Source organism: Mustela erminea, chromosome 1, assembly GCF_009829155.1.
Source record: "Mustela erminea isolate mMusErm1 chromosome 1, mMusErm1.Pri, whole genome shotgun sequence".
Classification (NCBI taxonomy): Eukaryota; Metazoa; Chordata; class Mammalia; order Carnivora; family Mustelidae; genus Mustela; species Mustela erminea.
The window spans coordinates 107,897,376-107,918,800 of NC_045614.1; positions in this window are offsets into that span (position 1 = coordinate 107,897,376).

Sequence of the window (21,425 nt, forward strand, 5' to 3'; positions counted from 1 at the left end):
TCCAAAGAAGACATGCAAATGGCTAACAGACACAGGACAAAATGTTCATCATCATTAGCCATCAGGGAAATCAAATCAAAACCACATTGAGATGCCAGCTTACACCAGTTAGAATGACCAAATTTACAGGACAGGAAACAACAAGTGTTGAAGAGGATGTAGAGAAAGGGGACCTCTCATACACTATTAGTGGGAATGCAAGTTGGTGCAGCCACTTTGGAAAACAGTGTGGAGATTCCTTAAGAAATTAAAAATAGATCGACCCTATGATCCTGCAATTGCACTACTGGGTATTTACCCCAAAGATACAGATGTAGTGAAAAGAAGGCCCTCTGTACCCCAATGTTCATAGCAGCAATGGCCACAATCACCAAACTGGAAAGAGCAAAGATGCCCTTCAATAGACCAACGGATAAAGAAGATGTGGTCAATATATACAATGGAATATTACACAGCCATCAGAAAGGATGAATACCCAACTTTTGTATCAACATGGACAGGACTGGAGGAGATGATGCTGAGTGAAATAATTCAAGCAGATTATCATATAGTTTATGATAATTATCTAAATTATCATATAGTTTCACTTACTTGTGAAGCATAAGGAATAACACAGAGGACGTTAGGAGAAGGAAAGGAGAAGTGAGTTGGTATAAATCAGAGGGGGAGATGAAGCATGAGCGACTGTGGACTCTGAGAAACAAACTCAGGTTTTTGGAAGGGAGGAGAGTGGGGGTATTGGTAAGCCTGGTGATGGGTATTAAAAAGGGCATGTATTACATGGAACACTGGGTGTGGTGCATAAACAATGAATCTTGGAACACTGAAAAAAATAAAATTAAATTAAGATGTTAAAAAAATGGGAATATACTTGTAAAGAAAAAAAGAAAGGAACAGAAATGTAAAAATGGCAAACATCAGTTCTAAAAATAGTTACTTTTCCCTTTATTATATAATAAAAAATCCCTGTTTTACTTTTTATTTTGGTGTACAGGAAACTCAGAGAATACAATATACATTATTAGAAAATAATGGAATCCTTATACTAGAGTTAGCAGTTTTTTTTTTTTCTATAAAGAGCCAGAGAGTAAAGAATTTGGCTTTGTGGGTCATATGGTGTCTGTTGCTGTTGTAGTGCTAAACTGCTGTTGTGCTGCTTAACCAACCAAAATAAAACAAAAATTAAGGGGAGTGATTATGTTCCAGTAAAACTTCATTTACAAAAACAGGAATCTGGCCAGATTTGGCCTTCCGACAGTCGTTTGCCAACTACTTCTTTAGACAATAATGTCAGGACACTGATACACAGTAAAAAATATCACATACTAAAAATATGATCTGTGAAATGTATTATTCTCATTTTAAAGCCATAGCGTTAGAGAAAAAAATGTAAAGAGTTGAACTGACCTTCAGGTTTATCTAAAATGATTTTTTATTTAGAAAGGGTACAAACTTGGTAGACAGAGTCTTTAGCTATGAAATCAGACTTTGAATATGACCTCTGTCATTTTCTACTTGTGAACCCATGAGTAGTTCAATTTCTTTCTGTAAACTTTATTTTCTTCTAATACAACATGGAGATATTAATATTTTACCTTAAAAGTATATGATAATGGTGAATGTGACACAATAATTTAATGAATTCCTGGTTTTGGAGTACATTATTTTGGGCAGAGGAAGCAAAAAGAGAAACAATACAAATCAAAACCACAATGAGATATCACCTCACACCAGTCAGAATGGCTAAAATCAACAAGTCAGGAAATGACAGATGCTGGCGAGGATGCGGAGAAAGGGGAACCCTCCTACACTGTTGGTGGGAATGCCAGCTGGTGCAGCCACTCTGGAAAACAGCATGGAGGTTCCTCAAAATGTTGAAAATAGAACTGCCCTATGACCCAGCAATTGCACTACTGGGTATTTACCCTAAAGACACAAACGTAGTGATCCAAAGGGGCACGTGCACCCGAATGTTTATAGCAGCAATGTCCACAATAGCGAAACTATGGAAAGAACCTAGATGTCCATCAACAGATGAATGGATCAAGAAGATGTGGTATATATACACAATGGAATACTATGCAGCCATCAAAAGAAATGAAATCTTGCCATTTGCGACAACATGGATGGAACTAGAGCGTATCATGCTTAGCGAAATAAGTCAAGCAGAGAAAGACAACTATCATATGATCTCCCTGATATGAGGAAGTGGTGATGCAACATGGGGGCTTAAGTGGGTAGAAGAAGAATCAATGAAACAAGATGGAATTGGGAGGGAGACAAACCATAAGTGACTCTTAATCTCACAAAACAAACTGAAGGTTGCTGGAGGGAGGGGGGTTGAGAGAAGGGGGTGGGATTATGGACATTGGGGAGGGTATGTGCTTTGGTGAGTGCTGTGAAGTGTGTAAACCTGGTGATTCACAGACCTGTACCCCTGGGGATAAAAATACATGTTTATAAAAAATAAAAAATTAAAAAAAAAAAAGAGAAACAAAACGAAACTGAGAAGACTGCTTTTGATGGAAATAATAGTGATTTGGGGAATAAAACTGAAGCATGAGGATAGTTTATATAAAGACCCAACTAAGTCATGTAGTATATTATAAAGTCTACTGTTTTAGCAGTTGTTAAATATTATATCCTTTAAATAATTGCTTACTATTAATTTAGAGGAGATGCTGACCACTGTGTCAGGGGAGGGATCTGGGCCAAAGAAGAGAGGACAGCTGCTGTTATATCCAGTCTAACTACCCAAAATAGACTACTTTAAAAAAGAAGAGGCTGAGTTACCTTTATTTGTCAAGGCCAAGTTCTGCCATTATGAATGATTATAGAAGTTATAAAGTTAACTTCAATTAGAGAACGTAATGTTTACTCATACTCCAATTTTTAATTATGTATACACATATATTTATGTGTGCTTGTATATGCATATACAATTATGCTTTCTTATATATAATTATGCAACTATTATAATATAAAATAAATATGTAATGTGTAACACATATATGGAGAAAAATATAAAGAAAACACATCTGCAGATTTTTCTTTATTACCACAAAGAGAACATCTCTGTAATCATCACACAGTTCCAGAAGTGGGATATGGCTTGCACTCATTCTCCTCCTGCTTACTATTTCTTCCTTCCTAACAAACATAATGATAATCCCAATCTCTATTATTACCCTTTAGTTTTGTTTTTATTATCCTTTACTCCTTAAATTTCATATAAATGGAAACATACAGCATCTATTATCCTTGACTCAGTTCTTTTGATCAATGTTAGGTTAGTGATAATCAAATATTTTTTTCTTTTTTTTTTTTATTGTCTTAAGTTAGTCACCATACAGTACATTATTAATTTTTGGTGTAGCATTCCATGATTCATTGCTTTCATATAACACCCAGTGCTCCATGCAATCCATGGCCTCCTTAATACCTGTCACTGGGCTCACTCATCCCCCAATCCCTTCTAAAACTCTCCATTTGTTTCCTGGAGTTCATAGTCTCTCATGGTTTGTCTTGCACTCCCATTTCTCCCTCTTCATTTTTTTCCCTCTCCTAATATCCTCCATGCTATTCTTTATGTTTCACAAATAAGTGAAACCAGATGATAATTGACTTTCTCTGTTTGACTTATTTGACTTAGCATAATCAAATATTTCATTCACTTCAGCTGTAGTCTTTTTCATTTTCAGACCACACAATATTCCGGTGTATAAATAATAAATATCTTGTCAGTTAAACATCCGTTCTTCTGCTATTGGGTTTTTCTGAGTTTGGGGTTATTATAAAACACTGCTATGAATAATTATATGTGTCTTCAGGTTCATATATCTATGACTTTTTTGCTTATGTAATACTAAGCAAAATTCTTGTCATAAGGTATGTTTCTTTGACCAGCTGATGGGTTTGTCCTTATTCCCAATGATGAATTTTTTGTACCAAGGTTTTCTTTGTGTGATACTGATAGAACCTAAAAACTTTCTGTTAATGCTAACATTTACATTCCCAAATTTTTAACTTCAACCACGTTGTACTCTTATATTTTAGAATGTTTTTTGTAGGCAGTGTGTTACCTTTTTGTCCTTTATATTTCCTTTAATTAGAGCTCTTCGTTCAGTCATAAGTACTATAACTATTGGTATAGTTTTATTAAACTCTCATCTCTCTATTTGCTTTCTATTTATCTCTCATCTCTCTTGTTTAATTCTCACCATTTGCTTTTTTGGGGGGGGTACATTACATATTATTTCATTAAATTTTTTCCTTTATTGGATGAAATTCATTTACTTTTTTTATACATGCTCTTTTTCATGAATACAATTTTCTTGACTTAGTCTAATATTAATTAGTGCTTTACCTTAAAGAAGTTTAAGTATTTAAAATTCTACATTTTTACCACTACATTTCCAGATATCTGCAATTTTGTATATTTTAATTCTCTTTCTTTTGATATGTGAATGCATACATACACACATATCCTAAGACATTATGATTTGACATAGTAATTATTATTATTTGATAAAATTAATGTTTATTTAGATTCACCTTGATATTGACTATCTTTCTTGCTTTTCTAATCTTGCATCTGATCTAATCTTACATCTGAGATCCTTTCCTTTTTCTTGAAAAATGCTCCTTATAATTCATCTTGTCTGTTGGGAAAGATTATGTTAATCTTTATTTATACTAATGTAATTTTATATCACATGAATTCTTGACGATGTTTACCATTTTGTTTTTCTGGGTATAGCATTCTAGGTTTGTATGTACTTTGTTTAAGCACTATAAAGATAATATTGCAGGTTTTATTTTTTTAATTTCTGTTAAGGATCCAGCTCTCAGTCCAAATGTTGCTTCTTTAAAAATATTCTATGTGATTTTAGCTTATTTTACATGTTACTATTGTTCCAAGGTTTTAGGGTTATCAGTAAAATAATTTGGCAATAATTTGCTTGGATCTCATATACTTCCTTAAATTTAATGTATTTTATCATTGGATACATTTCATCCAATATCTATTCACATATTGCTACTACTTCCTTCCCTCTCTTCTGAGACTCCAATTATAAATATATTCGTCTAAAATAAATAAATAAATAAATAAATAAATTTGTCTGTCTTACTGTATTTTTCATGTATCTTATCCAACTGTTCTGTTTTTTTCATTCATTTTCTTCCATGATTCATTAAGAGTTTTCTTCTGACCCATTTTCAATGTCACTGATTCTCTCTTCTACTACATCTAAGCTGTTAAATCCCATCATTAAATTATCAATTTCAGTTTTAAAATCTTTCAGTTGCAGTATTTCTACCCTATAGGTTTTCAGTCTTTTATTTACTTAAATATAGTAAACATAATTACCTTGAAGCTTAGTCTGGCAACTTCAATATCTAGCATTCCATTGAATTGACTTCTGTTGTATTTTGTTTCTGCTGGATTTAATTCATGTATTCTTGTCACCATGTGTTCCTGATTGTTTTTGATTAAGTATATTTGTAAATTTTTGATATGATTTGAAGAGTGGGGCTGTAGTCTCTGAAAGTGCCAGTTTATATTCAGTACACATTTTCTCCTAGTATATATGTCTTTTAAATTTCAACTAAAAATATACAGAAGTTTATCAGAGAACTGCTACCTTAGCTGGTCCTTAAGTCCAATTTTTATCCACCCAATTCTGTAAGGTTGTCAAAAATATGACTCCAATTGTATTCTTCTTAGAAGTCTTTAACAGTACTGGTAGATACCTCCAGGGTCAAAGTGTCTAAAATTCTAGGCTCACCTTCCAGAGCCACATTTCCTTCTCTTTTTCATAGTCACAGTGAATAGGAAATTCTTCACTGCCTTAGTAGCTCTTCAAAGACTCTCCAATAAATTATCTATCCATATCTATCTATCTATCTATCTATCTATCTATCTATCATCATATATCTATATAGTCTTTATCACCTATTTATACCAGTGACTCTAGTTATCTTTAGTAGAAGGGTTGGTCTAAATTAACCAAGTATACTTAATCAAAAATGGGCCCTTAATTGCCAAAATGCCTTTGTTTACTATTTTTCTTTGAAAGGTCAATTTTAAAATGTTCTGTTATGCTATCACACTATTTTGTTAAAAAATTATTTTTAAGAAGAATTATTCTCGTTTAATTTTTTAATTATAAAAATAACTATGTAATTGTTAATACAGCTTAAACTATTAACTTTGAAATAAGGTAAACTTAAATTATTTTTGTTAATAATTGATTTTTTGTTATTTACTAAGATATTGTTCCCCTTTTAAGAAGATTTAAAGTGTCTTAGGATAATGAGAAACTTCTATGATTTGAAGCCAACACTATATTTTTAGGCATAACATTTACAAAGGACTTGTTTAAATATTACTTTGAAGATTTGTTTAAATAGAACTAAATTAAAAGTTATAAAATTACTAAATACTACTAAAATATCTTCCTAAAACCTCCCTGTATTAGGCAGTGTTAAGCAGAATAATAATCAAAGGTGCCCATGCCATAATTCCTTGAAACCCGTAAATGTGCTACCTTACATGGGAAAAGGGACCTTGTAAATATAAATAAAAGCACAGACCTTGAAGAGATTGATTTGCATTATCTGGGAGAGTCCAAACTAATTATATGAGTCCTTGAACGTAGAGCATCTTTCCCAGCTATAGTTAGAGAGATATAATGTGAGAAGGCATGAACTTTTCTTGCTGCATTTGAAGGCAAAAGGGGGCCATGAGCCACAGAATGCAGGAATGCAGGTGGCATCTAGAAATTGGAAATGGCAAGGGAGTGAATTTTCTCCTAGAGTTTCTAGAAGGGAAAGCAGCCCTGCCAAACACCTTGATTTTTAGCCCAGTGAAACCTATGTTTGACTTCTGATCTACAGAATGAAAATATAATAATTGTGTTGTTTCAAATCACTATGTTTGTGGTAGCTTGTTATGCTACCAATAGACACTAATGCAACCTCCAGAGGAGTTCAACATTTCTTTTTTTTTTTTTTTTTTAAAGATTTTATTTATTTATCAGAGAGAGAGGGGGGAGAGAGCGAGTACAGGCAGACAGAATGGCAGGCAGAGGCAGAGGGAGAAGCAGGCTCCCTGCCGAGCAAGGAGCCCGATGTGGGACTTGATCCCAGGACGCTGGGATCATGACCTGAGCCGAAGGCAGCTGCTTAACCAACTGAGCCACCCAGGCGTCCCATCTTTTTTTTTTTTTTTTTTTTTAAAGATTTTATTTATTTATTTGACAGGGATCACAAGTAGGCAAAGAGGCAGGCAGAGAGAGAGAGAGAGAGAGAGGAGGAAGCAGGCTCCCCACCCAGCAGAGAGCCCGATGAGGGGCTTGATCCCAGTACTCCGGGATCATGACCTGAGCTGAAGGCAGAGATTTAATCTACTGAGCCACCCGGGTGCCCCAACATTTCTACTTTCTTTCATGCAATTATTTCTTTATATTGCTCCCATGTTATTTTTTTATTTTTTTTAGATTTTTAATTATTTATTAGAGGGAGTCAAGCCTGGGTAATCGTAGGCAGAGACAGAGAGGGAGGGGGAAGCAGGCTCCCCACTGAGCAGGGAACCAGATGCAGGGCTCCATCCCAAGATCCTGGAATCATGACCTGAAGGCAGAGGCTTAACCCACTGAGCCATCCAGGTGCCCTGCGTGTGATCTTTTTAAAAAGAAATAAGGTAGCTACCAATACTCTGTACTCATATAAAGTAAATCGATCATGTTATACTTAACTCTATTTGATGGAAAGTGAGGCTAGAAATTTAAGTGAGTTGTCTAAGATAACACAGCTAATAGTTTTTGGTGCTTATGGCTCCAAAAAGTCAGGCTCTTAACACCTACCTCATACTACCTTCGTTCATTTTAAATTCTTGATCAAAATCCTTTAGAGACTTCACAACTCACATAGAACTGAATTTGAACTGCTGACCATGGATACATTTTCTGTTATCTGCCTATCTCATACGTCTCTTGATTACTTTGTTTCAACTATAATGGCCTAACCCATCTCCCACCTTAGAGCTTTTGCATTCACTATTTAGAGGCATGGCAGACTATTTCTTCAGATTTTTGCAAGTTGAATCCTTCTTACCCTTTAGCTTTCTGGCTCAAATGGACCATACTCAAGGAGGCTTCCCATGGCCAGTCAATCCAATAGTTACTTGGCCATACTTATGTAGTTTAATTTTCTTCTTGGATTTTTTTTCTGTATTAGCACTGACTTTTAAATTTATTTTTCAGTTTATGTATTTTTTCTCTTATCACTAGAAAGAAATCTCCACAAAACGTGAGATCATGCATCTCTTGCTTACTTCTGTATTCACCAAACTGGAATAGTGCCTGGCACACAAAGGGCACATGTATTTATTTTTTTTGAATGAATAAATGATCTCATGCACACTCATAAGCATTTCAGTGCACTTTCTTCAGTACTTGAGGAAGAGATGGGGCTCTAGGAATTACACAAACAGCTTTTTCATTTGCTTTAATTTCAATCAATAATTGCAGAAATTGCATATTATTATAAGGCTTTTCAAATATATTTACAGTATTTTGAATACCTGCACTTTCTATTTAAGGTGGATAGATTAGAAGGCAGATATAATTTTCTTTCTTAAGAAAGGCCATGAACAGGACTAAATTATCCTACAAAAAACCAGGGCTCAAGTTACCTGAAAGGAAGATAGAGAGAGAGGGAGAAAGACAGGGAGAGAATGTTGATTTAACAGTACCTTCCAGGCCACAGGAGAGAAATGTCAAGAAAGTTTCATTGAGGTATGTGCAATTTCATTCCTTTTCTTTGTCTCCCCACCCCTCAAAAATACTCAGTAAAAGCCTGTATATTTCAAAATATTTTAAGAGTTATGTTTTGGTTTTGATTTGTTTTTTAATTTTTTTTCTATTTTATTTTTTTAAATGTAATTGACTTTTTTTTAAAAGATTTTATTTATTTATTTGACAGACAGAGATCACAAGTAGGCAGAGAGGCAGGCAGAGAGAGAGAGAGGAGGAAGCAGGCTCCCTGCTAAGCAGAGAGCCTGATGTGGGGCTCGATCCCAGGACCTTGGAATCATGACCTGAGCTGAAGGCAGAGACTTTAACCCACTGAGCCATCCAAGCACCCCTTTTTTTCTATTTTAATTATTATTCTTCTAACATTTGAGACTGGACTGCATAAGAGTCAAATGCTATATGAGTAAGGCTGTGCATCTAGGCTCCATTAAGCTTATATTTGCTTCTGCACCATTTATCACATATGTTATTAATGAAAAACAAAAAACAAAAACAGAACCAAAATTCTTTAGAGAGTCTATTTCAGTAACTAAAGAATGTTAGAACATAAGTGTAAATCTTCCAAACACAGTATAGTCTCCAGTGTTTTGGTTAATCAAATGTTCCAGTTGTTTTATCAATCATACACATAATATACAGACACCTCGTTTCATTTCCAAGAAAAAAAATCCAAAAATCAGAATAAATTAGAAATTCTAAAACCATATTGCTGAGTCTGTGGGAGATGGAGAAAAGACCTCAGGAATAAGTTACAAAGGTCTAACTATAGCTGTCATTTATAGGCCAGAAGTATAGATGAAAGGATTGGTATAGGCATTTCCAGTAATTAAACAAATTTATATTATGTAGGATAGAAATTTATATATACAATTTACCTTATTTATACATATATGTAAGTTAACATTATATATACATAAAAAGACTTGTTTTAAGTTTTAATTACCATTCTCCGACCTACTATCTGTCTGCCCAGGCCAATCATTTATTTGAATGAGTTAAGAACAGAGACACAGCCAAGTCAAGAGTCCATATTCTACATGACTTACAGTGTTGTTCTGAAAATTACAAAGATCGTAGATATGACAGTGCTTGGTAAATTGTAAGGGATTATGTGATTCTAAGGTTTTTGTGACATACCAGTTAAAAAATAGGCAACTCTACATAATAGAATACTAGGTAAAACAGTTTATTACATTCTTTAAGTATAAAATAATTCATTAAGTATAAAATAATACTGTGTCCAGTACTGTACTAAATGCTTTATAGATGAGTTCATTTGATTCTCCCCAAACCCTAAATAGTAGGTAATACACCGATGTGCAAACAGATGGAGTCTACATGAGGACACATTTTATCATAAGTCATCGATATAGATTGGTTTAATTTTTATGAAAAAAAAAAAAGAAAGAAAGAAAAAGTTAAAAAATCCCATCCAGAGGCACCTGGGTGGCTCAGTGGGTTAAACCCTCTGCCTTCTTCTGAGATCATGATCCCAGGGTTCTGGAATCCAGCCCCGTGTCAGGCTCTCTGCTCAGCAGGGAGCCTGCTGCCTCCTCTCTCTGCCTGCCTCTCTGTCTGCTTATGATCTCTGTCTGTCAAATAAATAAATAAAATCTTGAACAAAAGTCTCATCCAATTCTATCAAATTAAGATAGCATTGGTATTAAATTACTTCTCAAAGTTTCAGGAATTTTGAAGTATTTGCCTGGATCAACTGAGACAGTCACTTTAGATGAGCCACATGTATTCAAACAAATATTTTTTTAAGACTTGCTATATGTCAGATACTGGGCCATGTTGGTTATTAAGATAAGCACAAGTTCTGTCTTCATGAGGCTATTGAGCAGGTGATGAGTAAAAGTTAAAATAATAATGATAGAAAACTATAAAATATTTTTATATTAAGGAAGTTTTATGATTGGAGAGATGAACAGTGCTAAGGAAGCAGAAGAGAAGGATCTAACCTATTCTTGAAATGTCTCTCTAAAAAAGTCCAGGTTAAGTCAGCTATAAAGTGAGAGGTGGGTGATATGCATTCCTAGCAGCAGAGGTAATGTATAGAAAATTGGACTGATGAGAGTATAGGAAATTTGAGGAGCTTGGTATATACTCAGACATTGCCAGAGGATGGGGAGCGAGGAGGGATGAGTGACTTTAAGATGTTAAAGAGACATGCAGAGGAAAGATCATTGGAGCCTTATTGGTCTAAGAAATTGGTATTTAGGGGCACCTGGGTGGCTCAGTCACTTAAGCATCTGCCTCTGGCTCAGGTCATGATCCCAGGATGCTGGGATCGAGTCCTGTATCCCCGTATCCCCGTATCCAGCTCCCTGCTCAGTGAGAAGCCTGCTTCTCCCTCTCCCTCTGCTGCTCTCTCTGCTCCTGCTTTCTCTGTCTCTCAAATAAATAAATAAAATTTAAAAAAAAGAAATTGGTATTTATTATTAAGGTAATAAGAATCTATTGGAAGTTTTTAAGCAGAGGAAAGAGATGGTACCATACGTGATTTATGAAGACTGCACAGCTGGTTGAAAAATAAATGAGAAGAAATGTACTGGATAGAGTGAAACCCTTATAAAGCTGGTATACAGGGGACACATGTTAGTGATAGGTGAGGGTATTGGAATGGAACACAAAAGAGTGGACTGACCTGAGAGCTATTTAAGAAATGGAATGACAGGATGAGGTGTTTTATTGGTGCAGCAGAGGCTCCTGAATTCACTTTTTAGGGAGTATTGCCACTAAAAATACCCCTGCTCTAGCTGGGAAGAGCTCCCTTGACCAAGGCTGTACCCCTTCCTAGGGTGGCCCTCATCTAATGATCAATCAATCTGAATATGCAAATGTTCATTCAAGAATAACCATAGGATATCGGCTGAGGGGTCCTACATCTCAACCCAGCTTTTCCCTCTACACAGTCCTGTTTCCATCTCTTCCCTTCCACAGCTGTTGATCCCAAGAGCACTTCCTACTAAACTTGTGAGCACTGATTACTGCCTCAGAGTTTCATTCCCAGGGAACCCAATCTGTAGTGGTTGGCTAAGTACTTGGTGTGTGTAATGAAGAATAATAATTCATAGACTACTAGATTTATGTCTTGAAAACTGGGTAATAAAGATAGGGAATCCCAGAGGGATAGCATATTTTAAGCAGTAAGAAGTTGTATGTGTCAATGTGACACGTAAGTGAAGCTATTCAGGTATCTCTGAATTTCTCAGATTTGCATCCTGGAAGATGAACCATAGAGGTTGAGGGAAAAAGGGAGTCGGTAAGGGAATTAAAGAATTGACTAGAGTGTTTGAAATCATGACTGAGTAGGTGGGAAAATAAATAGACTAGACTATGGAAATATAAGCTCTAAACTCTTCTGTGAGGAACCATAATTCAGCACATGTTTTGCATGAATTCTTATAAAAAAGAAAGGAGTTAAGAAACAGTATCACGGTATGCTACTTTTTAACATGAAAGTTCAATTTGTTGGTGAGGATATTTTCTATGCTACACTCTCTGCCTGTCTTGGGATCAGCTGAAAATGTTTCTGCAGAGCTCAAATTTAACCAGTTAAGAGGGATTATGAAAGTATTTCAGCACATTTGACAGAACTCTAACAAAAAGAATGATTCTTAAAATAAATGTCTCTGGATGAAAAAAGCATTATAGTAGAGTGGAAGTTTAATCCTGTCTTTTAAGGTCAAGAGCATAGTTTGGCTTTTGTGTGATCCTCAATTCAAAACATCTGTCCTTATTAATGATGTGGTAAAAAGGATCATGTAAGATTTGGCATCAAATGATTGGCTATCATAAAACCCAACAAAGAAGACACTCTTTAGGTGCTTCTTTGGATCTGCTTTGCAGAGAAATAAATCCATCTTTGCTGTGCTGAAAATTGCCTGGTCAGAAAAATTGTTGCTGAATAGAAAACTATCTGTCACTCATGACTTATTTTTTATTGACCAGAAGCAAAATTATAGATCCAATTCTCTAATGCATGGAAAACCAAGTAAGACTTGTGGCTGAGAATACTTGAGTGAACAGAATGTAGATTTTCCAGTTTATTTGAGAAGATATTAGATCCACCGAAGATAGAGATTATAATTATGGGTCAAACAGAAGCTCAGAATCAACCACATGGCATTTATTAATACAAAAAATATTTATCTGCCTACCACAGGAAAGAACTGACATAGGCTATATTCATACAGTTTTGGGAAATAGAGAGTTTCTGTGCCAGATTATCTCTTGTTTGCCCCTCTAGAGCTTCTGCTGCCCTTTCACAACCTGTGTTCTTTCCAGGAGAAGGACCTTGAGTGCTCCATCAGCTGGCTCCTTGTCTGCTAGCATTCACTTGGTTTTGACCAATAGAAGGCACTTCCAGGAGATTCTGTGAGAGGGAAGTCAAGTCAGGGTTTTATTTTCCCAATCACTCTTCTTCAGAGGTTGTTAGGGCTCTCCATATGGCAGGACTTAGCTTCTGTCAGGTGGCCTTTCTCCCTCTACCCAAAACTGCTCTCTACTCCTTCAGGACTTGGGATAGTGGCAGTACTCTGCTGTTACTATACCTAGGGTACTGAGCTAGCTCTTATGGTTTCCCTATACCAGACTCATAGCTTTGCCAGGAATCCACTTTTGAAACCCCCTTCCAGTTACTCAGTTTGAGTGTGCCATTTTTTCCCTGCAGAGACTCTAAACTGAACCCCTCAAGCAAAGGTTAATACATGATTAATTGTTCTTCAATCTTTCTCAAAATATTGGCATCAGAAGTAGGATTTAATCAACCTTAAATGATTCTATTAAAGTCTTCTATAACCTTGTAGTTAGGCTTCTAAATGTATACATTCATTATAATTGAGAGTTTATTTTTTAGTGCCTAAAGTGTGCATGGAACTGGGCACAGAGATGAATCAAACACTAAGTCAACTCTCAAGGTGCTGGCCATGAAAAGGAAACACAGAGCATATTAGAAACATGGATAACAGGCTTTGGAAAATTAACACATGCTCCATTTTTATGATTTCTAATTTTATATTTGATTTTATTTTCAACATTTCTTTTGAATTCTTCATGTAGTCTACATTTGGTTTGTTTTATGCACTTTTGTTTTCATAGTCTGGTAATTTAGAGAGCTATGTTTGTTATGATAGCAAATGATCACAATCATTTCTTTACCTAATAATGTTTCTCAATTTATAAACTTTTCACATTATCTATTGTCTCCTTGCTTTAAAGAATAAGAAATTTGTGTACATATGTCTTCCTACTTCCTCTGCTGGTTTCCATTATTTCAATTTTTATTGTGTGGTATTTATACAGTGTAAAGATTTACAACTTTACATTCTCCTTAGTAACCATAATTTTCAAAATGGTTTAATGTTATTTATATTTAAAATGGTTTAGTGTTCACAGAATTTTCTTTTATAGCATAACTTCTGCCATTTACAGTTATTTTGGGTCATTGTTTATTTTGGTGGGTTTTGATATTAATAACTTTTACATGTTCTTTTTATAGTCTAAAGATATCTTTTAGTATTGGATATTGCAAATATCTCCTTGCTTTTAACTTTTTGTTAAAGATTTGTGTATCATAAACACAAATTTCAAATTTTAATGTAATCAACTTTATCAACTGCTTATCCTATGATTTATACTTTAAAAATTAGAAAGGATCCTTTTTATTAGTTTTATAATTTTATTTTTCATGTTTAATACTTAAAAACACACCTGGAGTTCTGAGAGTATTTTTTACCAGATGGTGAACCAGTATCCACAACCCTACTAAGGAGAGCATGTTTTCCTTTCTGCTTTGTGTTAATAACTAATCTTTATTGAGTACTTACCCAATGCCCATGGTGTTCTGAGTGCTTTACTCAACTAATCTTTACAATAGCCCTATTAAGGAGATACTTTTTTGGGTTTAAAATATCTATTTTTAAAATTTTACTGGGGTATAATTAACATGTACAGTTTATAAGGTTTTTAAAAATGTTCACTGTGGTGATCTGATATACACATACACTGTGGAAGGATTCCTCCCATCTTTTACCACACGCATCCACCACCTTGCGTTAAGTTACCTAAGGAACATTAGGCTAAGTGAAAAAAGTCAGACAAAGAAAGACAAATACTGGAGCTGGGTGGCTCAGTGGGTTGAGCATCTGCCTTTGGCTCAGGTCATGATCTCAGGGTCCTGGCATGGAGCCTTCCATGGAGCTCTCTGCTCAGCAGGGAGCCTGCTCCCCACCCCCCTCTCTGCCTGTCTCTCTGCCTACTTGTGATCTCTCTCTCTCTCTCTGTCAAATAAATAAATAAAATCTTTAAAAAAAAGACAAATACTGAATGATATCTCTTATCTATGGAATATAAAATTTAAAAAAAAAGTCAGAATAGAAAAGTAGTTGTCAGGGGCTTGGGGGATGGGGGAATTAGGGACCATTTGATAAAAGGGTATAAACTTTCAGCTCTAAGATGAATAATGTCTGGGGATCTAATGTGTAACACAGTGTCTATGGTTGATAACACTGTATTACATAATTGGAATTTGTTAAGAGAGAACTTAAATGTTCTCACTAAAGTAAATGAATAGATAAATAAATAAATAAATGCACTTTTTTAATTTCCTATTTTACAGAAGAAGAAACTCAGGCATAGAGAGGTAAACAACTAGGTCAAGGTCACATACCTATTAAGTATCAGAACCATGTTTTGGGTGCAGGCAATGGGTTTTCATTTTCCATACTTTTAACCCCTCCATTACACTCATTTTTACTCCATATGTGCATGAGTATTGCTCTAAGCTCTCCGGGTGTTTTGTTTGGGTTTTTTGTTTGTTTGTTTGATGGGGGTAGTTATTTGTATTTGTAGTGGTCCCACAATATTTTTTTGTTACTGTGTCTCGCAGTGTATTTTATAATCTAGCAGGCTGAGTCTTTGTTCACTTTCCAAACTGAAATAACCATCTGTGGACATTATTCTTCAAGATAAATTTTTCAGTAGTTTTGCTTAGTTTCTCAAAACAAAAACAAAACAAAACAACAACAAAAAACATTTTTGGAGTTTGATCCAAATTTGTGTTGGATTATAGATTAATCAGAGGAGGCATTAAGATCTTTGTAATGTTAAAATTTCTATCCATAAACATGAAATTAATCTCTGAATTTAGCTCATGTTTTATGTCCTTTATATCCTTTAATATAACTAAAATTTTTTCTCCATAAATTTCTTGTGCAAGGTAAATTCTTTGTTAGATGAATTCCTATCTCCCCCTTCCCCACTACTATGAATTGCTTCTAATGTATACTCCAATTAGATATTACCATATAAATGCTTATATTTTGTATGTTGACCCTGTATTTAGAATCCCAAGTGAACTCTCTTATTTTTTTTTATTATACTGAGTTTTCTATGTACTTAATTCTATCATCTGTACATAAAGACAGCTTAGTCTCTCTTCTTTTCCTTAAATCACCTATTGTTTTTTTTCAATCATAGGCCTGTAGTAACCAGGCCTTTTCATTATATTTCTGATCTTTAAGATAATATGTCTAACTAAAGATATTTCATGAGTCATGAAATTTCCAATAAGTTTTTGATCAAATTAAGGAAGTCCCAGTCTAGTTCTAGCTTTTTGTTCTATTTCCAAATATAAATGCTTGCCAATATTTATCAAATGCTTTGTTTGTATCTATCAACTGTTTGATTTTTTTCCTTCACTAACGTGATAGATCATCTGAATTTCTGAATTAAATCTACTGAACAAAATATGTTATTTGTAAGACACTTTTGCTTTTGATTACCAGACATTTTATTTAGGACTTTGACAACTATATTCATATATGAAAGATACCTATGATTTTTGTGCTATTCTTATTCTAGTTTGGGGCTTAGTTTTATATGTCCTCATTAGCTTTCCCTCTATTTTTATTTTTTTATACAGTGTGCTAAAGCAAGTTTATGAGAATTAATTATACTATTTTCATTTCGAGAGGTTTTTTGGAGGATGGGGAAGAGTTGTCCTATGATTCCCATTTTAGTTTTTTAAAATGACTATTGGTTGTGGCAGGTTTTTAGATTTTGTGTCAATTTTTCCATTGGATAGCTTTCTATTATGTCCATCTAGGTTTTTAAATTTTGCAAATTTTCATTGAAACCTATTATCATATTATTGATGATATTCCTTTACTAACATATAAAATAAAATTATCAGGACTATTTTGCTTTTATGTTTCCATTATTAAATTTTTTATGTTAAAATTTATATTTATCTTTGAGATTTATATTTATTTATAAAACCTTTAATGTCCTGTATATATCTGCTATAACAACATTCATTATCTTTTTTCCTTCTTTTATCATTTGGGATTTGTAAATTTTCTTACCCCCTTCCCTGTTTAATCCGTAACTTTAATGTGTTAAAGGGAGCCAGGGATCCTTGTCAGTTTGCCACATTGAGCAACATCTCTCTTAATGTAGATATGTTTCTTTCCATGGGTGTATTTTTCTCTTCTTCAGGAATACCAGTTATATCTAGATTGGATTTCTTTCATTTGCTTTTCATTGATGTTGTCTTTCAGCATTTTGTTCACTGTCTTGCCCATTTGGTATTGCATGTCTACATCTGCCCCCTACCTCCTTACTTCAGTTTTCATGATATCAGTCATATGGCTTGCAAATATTAATGTATTTTCAAATTTTAGTAATGCTTTTCATTGGGATTTTGAATGGTCTTCCTGATCTCTTCTGGCTTACCTTTCATCTTCCACTGTCTTAACTTTTTTTCTTTCTCTGGTGTTATTCTTTAAAGTCTCTTTGCAAATTATTTATGTTCTCTTTTATTATAATGAACTCAGAAATTTATTTTAGAAAAGTTCATTTTCCAGCAGCATTCTGTATTTCATGTTATTTACTTGTTTTATTAACATTTTTTAAAAATGTAAATCCCATGTTGCATACTTCGTACTTATTGTGATGTCTCAATGTTGGCAATACCTTCCAGATTTATTATTCACTCAGTGGCATAGCAAAGGGCTAGAAGTGGGCTTGATAGTCAGTGAGAGCTAGTGCACATTTTTAGAATATGTTTTCATGTTATTTGTGATGTATTCTACTCTGAATATGTTTCATCTGAGTCCTCTCTAGGTATGCAGATTGTTAGTAAGGACATTATTTTTCAACGAAGTATCCTAGTTCAGAGTTCTCTCATTTATTTAATGAATATTTGCATCTTCCTGGTTATCTTAGCTCAAAGTGACGTAGCTGAGTTAAGCTGAAGATGTTTATCTTTTCTCTCCTTTGGCTTCACCTTCCCTAATTCTCTACTGAGTAGGGAGTGAGTAGTGACCCATAGGAAATCAATTTTCTTCTTTTGAGGCTCACTGATATATATGTTATATATCTGTATATATAACATATATAGATATAGATATAAATATATAGATATATAGACATCTATCTATGTTTTCATTACTCAAACAAAAGAATCTTGATTATGTTATTTAGGAAGTTCTCACAAACTTGCAGTGAAATCTGTACATTGCCTAATTCTAAATGTGAGTATCTCTTCTGTTGTTTTCTTCTGATTTGGTTCAAATACTGAAACATTTTGCAAGGGTTCTTCATAGCATGTGGTTTGGCAAAATCATCACTTCCTGGTTTTATTAAAGAAGAGACATATTCATTTCTTTTTGTGGTAAGGGTTGAATTCCTTTGTGTATTTTCTTCTAACATATTCTTAATATGAAAAAAACAGCACTAGTATATCTGCATAAATACTTTTGTCTGAACTGAGAGGATTCAGAATTTATATTAATTAAATCAGATCTACTTTCAAATTTGCCTTTTTAATTATCCCCCACGTCCCCTCTTTCATTCCAAAAATGAGTGTAGAAGTTTATTAATAGTTTTAGGAAGATTCAGTACCATATTTCACTTTAACTTTTTCTTAAAACTTTAAGTTCATTAACTGTGTTTGTGTTTACTAGCTGACAATTATTTAGCACTTATAATATGCTGCAAACTACATTAATGGTGCATCACACATCAGCTTATTTAATTTTAACAACTACCTCATAAGGTGTATACTGTAGTTAATTCCAATTTACAAGTGAAGAAATTAAGGCATAGAAAGATGAAGCTATTCCCTTAATGTCACACAGTTAATAAGCAAAGTACCTGGGTGATAATATTTGCTAATCAAGAAGGATTCTTGCTGGTTATCGGCATTTACAGCTATAATTTATAAACTTAAATTAGTATAGTTGTATTCTTATTTTCAATATTTCAGAGTTCCAATGATTTTTTTTTAAATTACAATCACCAATTTGTAGACAATCAACAAGAATGCATCTTAGAAACCATCAGACCCAGTTCCTTGATTTTGCAAGTGAGGGAAACAAGCTAGAGATCCCTGTCTTGGGCGCTGAACCATCTATCCTTGCTACTCCATCTGTGGTTCTTTGAGATAATCAAAGGTTCTGCAATTTATGAATCACTTTGAGATACATAAGTGTTGAGAAATAAAATCCATCCGTCCGTCCATCCATCCATCTTTCCTCCTCCTATAAACACGGTAATAAAAACGTCGGCTAGATGGTATATGTAAAAATCAGGAGATAATTTTGACCTAATGTGTAGTCTAAATGTACTTTCATAAAATAATTTGCTATCTCCTAAATATCTGTATACTCCAAAACTTTTTAAATATGATTTAAAGTGAGCAAGTGTGCCTGCCTAGACCAAGAAATAAAATTTTTAAAATAATTCAGGATCATAATTTTTTTCTCTTCTGTATATAGTTAATGCATGCTAAGTTCCAGGCATTGTCAAAGGACTAACTCACAGCAGTGAACAGTGCTGCTTTTAAGGCTCAGCCCCCATGGAATTTGCAGATATAAAAGAAAATAAACTAAGATTTAATAAAAAGCATGCAGGGAGAGCCAGGAAGGGAATGGAGTGATGAGGCTAGTCGTGGTTTTTAAGTGAGTTAGTGAGGAGAGGCCTCTCTAAGGAGGTCTATATGGAGACTTCAGTGAAATGATGAATTTAAACATTGAACAATCCAAGGGAAGAGCTTTTCAGGTAGCGCATCAGCTGGGCGAATTTGAGGGGCAGCAGTGATTGAAGTGGGTGGAAACTGAAGTCATCATGAGGGCGATAGGGGGAGATGTGTCATATCTCTAGCTAGCTCACATAGAGCTTAGCAGAACCTCACAAGGAGGGGGATACATTCCCTCTCCTTGTAAGGAGAGGGAAGGGTAAGGGCTAGCTCACACAGAGCTTAGCAGAACCTCACAAGGAGAGGGATACATTCTAAATGTGACTGAAGCCCTAGAGCATTATAAGCCTGGAAATGGTATGATTCATGTGTTTAAAAGATCACTCTATTGCTGTTTGGAGAAGAGGATATGAGAATAAGAAAGGAAATCAAATTGTTTGACAGAACAGCATTCAAGACTATAAAGTCACAAATTGTAAATGGACAATCAAGTCAAGTTGAATAAAATAACTGTTTTAACTAGACACTGCTTATTGCCTTCTAATTCTCATTAAATCTCACTGGAATATAGTTCGGTATATTCTGCACATTCCAAACCTATGTAAGAGAAGGGAACTCGGAATTTTATGTAAAGGACATTTACTTTGAGCTGCTATGTCCTGTGCCACCACTTCTAAATAGATTGGTTCCTCTGCCCTAAAATATAGTCTGATATAGTCTGGCCTAGGCCACCAAAATCATACCATTTAAGTTTAAATCCCAGATATACTATTTGCCAGCTTTGCCTCTGGCCAGTTCCATAACATTTTTCAAGTTACTTAAGTTTTTTCAGGTTCCTTATGGATATATTTAATAGTACCCACTTATTAAGGTTGCTTTGATGATTAAAGACTCTATGGAAGGATTTTTAACAAAGAATTTAATGCAGAAAAATACGCAATAAAGGGTGCTGGTCAGTTGCTGTGTTGTTTTTCACTCTGATCCTACCAAACATTTTTTACATTATTAGTCTTTTCCTAGCTCTATCTGTTTCCATGACTTTATATTTGCTTGTAGGAATATGGGTTGAGAGTTAATTTTATGGGATAAATTGAAAAATAACTTAGTAATGAAGATTTCAACAAAAATGTTCTCCAAGATTAAGCTTGAGTATATGTGAATTTATTAATTCATTTCTTTAAAAAAAATAACAGAAAACACTTATGTCAACAACAGTAAGTTGTTGCATGGGCAGGAAGAAAGATTCAAAGAACAAAGAAAAAAGGAATATGTTTAAAAATTGCTTTCTGATCTGCATAAATTAATATGCAAATAATACACAAATCTTAAAATTTAGGTATGATTCTTTAAGAGTTAATTTGATGTCAGATGAAGCTATAGAATTCTGAGTATGAATGACTTTCAATTAGAAAAATTCAAAATGAATAAAAGAATTAGAAAAACTCTGAATTAATTTCTTTATTTTACTCCTTAGTATCCTCTATTGTGGAAAATGGAACTGCAGAACTTACCTCTTACTCTAATTTAGCACAGCCATGATAAGAAACTTACTGTCTTTGTGTGTTTGTACTTTAGAAAAACATATTATCGTCTTTATTTTTTTATTTCTTACAGATTTT